The following is a 5731-nucleotide window of genomic DNA, read 5'->3' on the forward strand; positions in this document are numbered from 1 at the left end:
GGCAGAGGGGTGAAACACTGTAGCAACAGTGTGCTGTGGCTGCAGCAGCGCTGAAAAGAAGGCCAGCCAAACAGATGACCTCTGCGACGGGATCCTCCGATGTCAACTTCACTGTGACGCTTCTTTAGCATCAGTCCATGCCCAATGGCCGAAGCATGCCACTAGATCATACGTATTACCCACATGATACAACATTCCTGGAACCCATCAACTTCGACAAATATTCATCAAATATACAATTAACCTACTGCCAAACACGGCGGTACGGCGGCACACCGCACGGCTTACTAGTAATTTAAAGAAATGTGAACGTACTATGCATTTGCAAACATTATATAAACATCTCCCACAACAATACAATGATAAAACCCTAATAGAAATTGTTTAACATCCATGAATGTGAAAAGAGTTCACCAGATCGCATCACATTAATACCTCATAGCAGTCAACAGCTCGGCGGGATAAATGGTTCCTAAAAAAGTCACATAATAGTTCAAAAATCAAACCTAAATCAACACGTACACTAGTAGGCTGCAACTCAAACTCCACAACCGCAGCTGCCTGAGACTTCTTGAGATGCGTGACATCTTGCATATGCTGCTGCTCAGGCTATCTCCCACCAATAGTCAGCCCTTGAAATAAAAAATAGCTATCAGCAAGCATATTTTTCTATAACAGACTGAATTTTCTCAAATATGGAAAATTTATTTGCATTAATAATAATCATGCACTGACAACCTGCTCCTAGATGTTTTATTCTTCCACTTGAGGTTCTGCCCCTGCAGGTTCTTCAATTCCCTTGGAAACAATGGTACTGCACATGCCAAATAAAAAAAGTTAGATAATTGAAGCCAATTTATTCAAATCAAGAATAAAAGTAATCTATTCAGATGGACAAAGTGACTAAGTGTCTACGCACATGTTAATACGTAATATGCAATGACCAATTTTTTGAAGAATGCAATTCTAAATATTTCATTTTTGAATGGTTTTATCAAATACTAAGAAAAATAATACATGATACTTCAAATTAGATTATTCTTTGAGTTTAATCAAATATGAGACAGATACTACCTTTTCCATTTTTTAAAAGTATCTAGTAGCTCCCAAACAGTCCATGCTTGCCAGTGTCCCTGATCAAGATATGTTATCCCCACTAGATCACCAGACAAATTGAACAATGGTGATCCTAAGTAAGCGTACTCATGCATATCGCAATCATGAAATAGAACTCTGCAACAAACATCTCTGTTTATTGAAGAAGAAAAACATTATTAATTTTATTTAAACGACAATATTACATAATGTGATAATATATGAGAGATCTTACATTACTGAACCTCTGCAATAACCGGTTGGTGTAATATACCCTTCTCTAGGGAAAACAAATGAATGAACAGGATCACCAACTTGAACAGACTGAGTCTCAAACCTGACTGCTTTTATATAGCCATTTTCACTTGGCTTAGCAGCAAATATATAGAAACCTCCCGCAGATTTAATGGGCTTACGAACATCAAGTTCTTGTTCTTGTTCGTATCCTGTAGCGTTTGGGAAGTTCACTACAAATCTTTTTTTCATCCCAAAAAATTTGGAATTCGCTGCTATGACAGCAGACCCATCATCTTCTATTGAAAGAATAATGCCAGCAATAACCATAAACCGCTTGTCCTCCGGCTTCGGCTTCCAGTCAAAAGATATACGCACAATTGACTTACGGACCTCCTGAATAACTTGAGGGTGTTGTTAACAAGAATTAAAAAAAAACAGAAAACCAGATAGGGATTAGGTAAACCATCACAGAAAGAAGCGACGGACCTGCTCCATGAAACAAATACGAGCCCCGGCGCCAATCTACGGAAGAGGAGAAGGGAGTGAGGATGGCACCGGCCGGCCGGCGCAAGGTAAACAGGAGCTGCTCGCCGCTGTGAATACCGCCTCCCTCCGCAGCGTGCCTTGGACAGGCGCGGGATGGCAAGGGGGCAGATCGTGCCCTCGGAGATCACTGAATCAGCCGTCGATTCGTCATGCGGCGCTCGTACTCTTGCCGGCTTCAGGATCCGCTCCTGCCCCCTGGAACCTCGCCCTCCAAATCCCGCCGTGCGCCGTCCTGCAGTGCGCCTGACGGCGCTGGATCTGAAGGACCAGGACAGGGATGGCACAGGCAGGAGGATGAGAAACGGATCCGAGGATGATGGCCGAAGAGCAAGGCAGCCGCCGCCCGACGCCCACGGCCCACCAATGAGGAGCTGAGGAGCAGTCAGGGAGGAGAGGGATGAGATTCTGTTGAGGGGTTTCGTGTTGTAGAGATCCCGACAACGGTCTTTAACAAATCTTCCCCTACCCGGATCTAGGGTCTCCGACAGTGAGCTAATACCTGTTTGTTGATACGAGGGCTAAACTTTAGCAGTGTCATATCGAATATTCGGATGCTAATTAGAAGAACTAATTATAAAAACTAATTGCAGAATCCTGTGCTAATTCGCGAGACGAATCTATTAAGCCTAATTAATTCATCATTAGCAAATGATTACTGTAGCACCACATTGTCAAATCATAGACTAATTAGGCTTAATAGATTCGTCTCGTGAATTAGACTCCATCTGTACAATTAGTTTAGTAATTAGCCTATATTTAATACTCCTAATTAGCATCAAACATCCAATGTGACAGGTGCTAAACTTTAGCGGGGTGTATCCAAACACCCCCGCAAATTCAGAGGAGAGAGATTGATGGTTCATTTTTATATGTTAAATTTGACTACATTTTATATAAAAATACATTAATATTTATAATACATAATTTAGAAACCCATTGCCGGCCCATATAGCCAACGACTAGCGGCCCAGCCCAGCCCAGCCTAGCTAGTGGCCCAGCGCCCTCGAGGGAGTCATATATAACTCCCCCGGCGGCCGCTCCTTTCAAAAATCCTAGTTCCCACCCCTCCCGCCACATGCCCGCACTCCCCACAGTCCCTCTCCTTCTCGCCGCTGCCGCCGTCACACTGCACTCTCGCTTCTCTAGCTCTCTTCCTCTCATCACCGGTGAGGTCTCCTCTCCTCCTCGGTTCCTCCTTCTCCCACTCTCAGATCCTCCTCTCCCGATCATGTTCTCCTTGACTCCTCCTCCTCCTCCTCCTCCTCCTCCTCCTCCGCGCCGTGGAGTGGCGGAGGTCTTGCTTGCCAACGTTGGTTGTTGTCCTCTCTCTACTAGCAGTATCCCCTCTCAATCTTTCGTCCTGTCATCCTATTCAGCTCCAGGCTCCGGCTGCGCAGGTAGAGTAACCCTAGATCCGGATGTTGTTCCCCTGGATCTAGGATTCTAGGGTGTTTCTATTATGATCTCCTTCTTCATGCAGGTCTCATGCTCGTGCGTGGCCGCACGTCGTTGAGGGACGAAGCTGCCAATGTGACGCCGACGAGGTCAACGCTGGAAGGCTACCGCACGAGGTCATCGTGATAGACGAGAACTACACCATCAACGACGACCTCCGGGCTTGTGGGTTGCCAAGCGACGATGAGGATGACCTAGCTACCAAAATTGTAGCCATCTTCGATAGCTCTGGTGCTCCGATCAATCTAGATGCCGGTGCTCCTGCTGGTGATGCTGATGGAGGCGTGTCTACGACTCTGACGCTAGCTTCTACCCCATCTTCGACGCTGACTACCTCAACGGGCATTAGCATCCACACGAAGGGTACCAAGTGGAGATCTGCTGCGTGGAACGATTTTGAGGAGTTGTTCATGAAGGCGCCAACAGTAAAAAGGTGAGATACGCTGCCAAGTGCCTTCACTATTCTAATATTCTCACTGGTCGTTCTTGTGCTGGTAGTGGGCATTTGCTCTGGCGCCAAAAGATGTGCTTGGCTAAAGCTAATCATTCTGCTCTAGTTCAATCTCAACTTCAGTTTAATTTTGATGGCTTTGTTCATAATTAGGAATATAAACCTGATGTTGCTCGTAAGGAGTTGTGCCGTTTAATTGCTAGCTTGATATACCTCTTGGCTTTGGTGAGACAGAAGCATTTGAGGAGTACATTCAGCATACTCACAATCCTCATTATGATAAAGTCTCTAGGCAAACCACTACTAGAGATTTTACCAAGTACTTTACTTAGCGTCATGCTTCCCTGGTTGAATGTTTGAAGTCTTCTATTTCTTCTGTTTGTCTAATTTCTGATATTTGGTCTAGCAATGTTAAGGAAGACTATCTTAGTGTTGTTGCATATTTTGTTTTTGCTGATTGGGAATTAGATAAGAGAATCATTGCTCTTAGGCTAATTGATGTCAAACATTCTGGTGTTAACATTGCTGAACGTATTTGTTGCTGTCAAGATTAGCGGATCAAGACTACGGCTAGTAAATTTCTTTTATGCACGTAAGGCTTCAGATGGTGGCGTGGGAAGACACGGGGTTAGACTGGTTCGGGCAAAGAAAGCCCTACATCCAGTATGAGGAGCTGCTCCTGTTGCCCACGCGGGGTCTGTAGTAGGGGTTACAAACGGGCGAGAGAGGGAGTCGGTCCCAAGTCTCTTAGGTGTGCACTGATGCTCTAGAGGAGAGTGTGTGCGTGCGTTCTGTTGGCTTGAGAGTTCTCTTCGTCTCAGGGCCCCCGGTCCTCCTTTTATAGTGCAAGGAGAGCCCAGGGTTATAGATGAACCAGATGTTAGGAGAAGTAAAAGAGATAAGCTAAGTAAAGTAAAGTACAAGGAGAAGGACCAAGTCCCCGGGTCGCCGCCTCCTGCCCCGACCTTCGGCTCTTGTCAGCGCGTCCGCCGGAGGAGGACGGCTGTCTTCAGATCCTGTCGACGATCTTCCTAGCGACTGCTGCCGCCAAGCATGCTTGTAACGACCTCGGTTAAGATCCTTCACGTTAATCTTAATCCGTGTCCCTGATCCCCATCTCAGCTTTCCCCGAGTTTAAGTGCTCCACCTCCAGTTCGGTCCCGACCCCTGTTATCCGACCCCTCGCCGTTTTTCCCCATTCTGACCCCGCCGAGCCCAACTCACCCACCGGATCTTTCTATGTCCTCCCGCAACGCCTCCCCTTCAATCTGAGCAGTGGACCACCGAGACTGACCGGTGGACCCATGAGATCTTTCTCCCAGATCTCCCGTGACAGACGCACTCGAGTTGCATGCCCGCTTCAGAGTTCCCTTGCCGCGTGGCTCAACCCCTCCAACGCCCGCCGCTCCACCTCATCGCCGGCCACGACCGGATGGATTCTCGCGCCCCCTTCCCCAATCGCAGCGGAAGCTCCTCTGCTACCCTTTCTGTAGCACCTCGCCGCCCGCGCCCATCATCACATCGCCAGATCCCGGCTGTAGAGCCCGATGCCGCCCGTCTTTTCCGTCGCTCCTCCACAGTTGCGCCGTCCCGGTCCTCGCTACGCGACGATTCCTCCTCCGCCAACCCAGACCACGGCAGCGACAGCTCCTTTTCCTGCCCTGTTAGAGCTCCGCCCCGACAATCTGTTGCTCCGCGCTCGCCCGCGCGACCGCAGCCACCTGTCTTCTCACCTGTGCACCCTCGTTTCTAGCGCCGTTTCCCTGGTCACTTCCATCAAATCCACCGCACGACGACGCCCGCCTTCGCCAAATCTCAACCACCGGCAAAACCGCGCATGCGCTGCCCTGTCATCGGTGCCCAATGACCGCTGGTGCCATCCCCGAAGTCCTGCTCCACCGCCCTCGTCGCTCAATCGCCGCCCCGGCAGAGCACTCCATCGTTTCT

General features: G+C 48.2%; 1 long non-coding RNA gene across 1 annotated transcript; it reads right to left on the reverse strand.

Moving 5' to 3' along the window:
• Window positions 1-306: 306 nt before the first annotated feature.
• Window positions 307-2316, reverse strand: LOC117862270 (uncharacterized). Its single transcript, XR_011898547.1, has 5 exons — window positions 1819-2316; window positions 1331-1725; window positions 1075-1248; window positions 739-814; window positions 307-632 (listed from the first exon to the last, which is right to left on the reverse strand). It is a non-coding gene; the product is annotated as an uncharacterized lncRNA (long non-coding RNA).
• Between the last annotated feature and the right edge of the window lie 3415 nt (window positions 2317-5731).

Source organism: Setaria viridis, chromosome 6 (assembly GCF_005286985.2).
Source record: "Setaria viridis chromosome 6, Setaria_viridis_v4.0, whole genome shotgun sequence".
Lineage (NCBI taxonomy): Eukaryota > Viridiplantae > Streptophyta > Magnoliopsida > Poales > Poaceae > Setaria > Setaria viridis.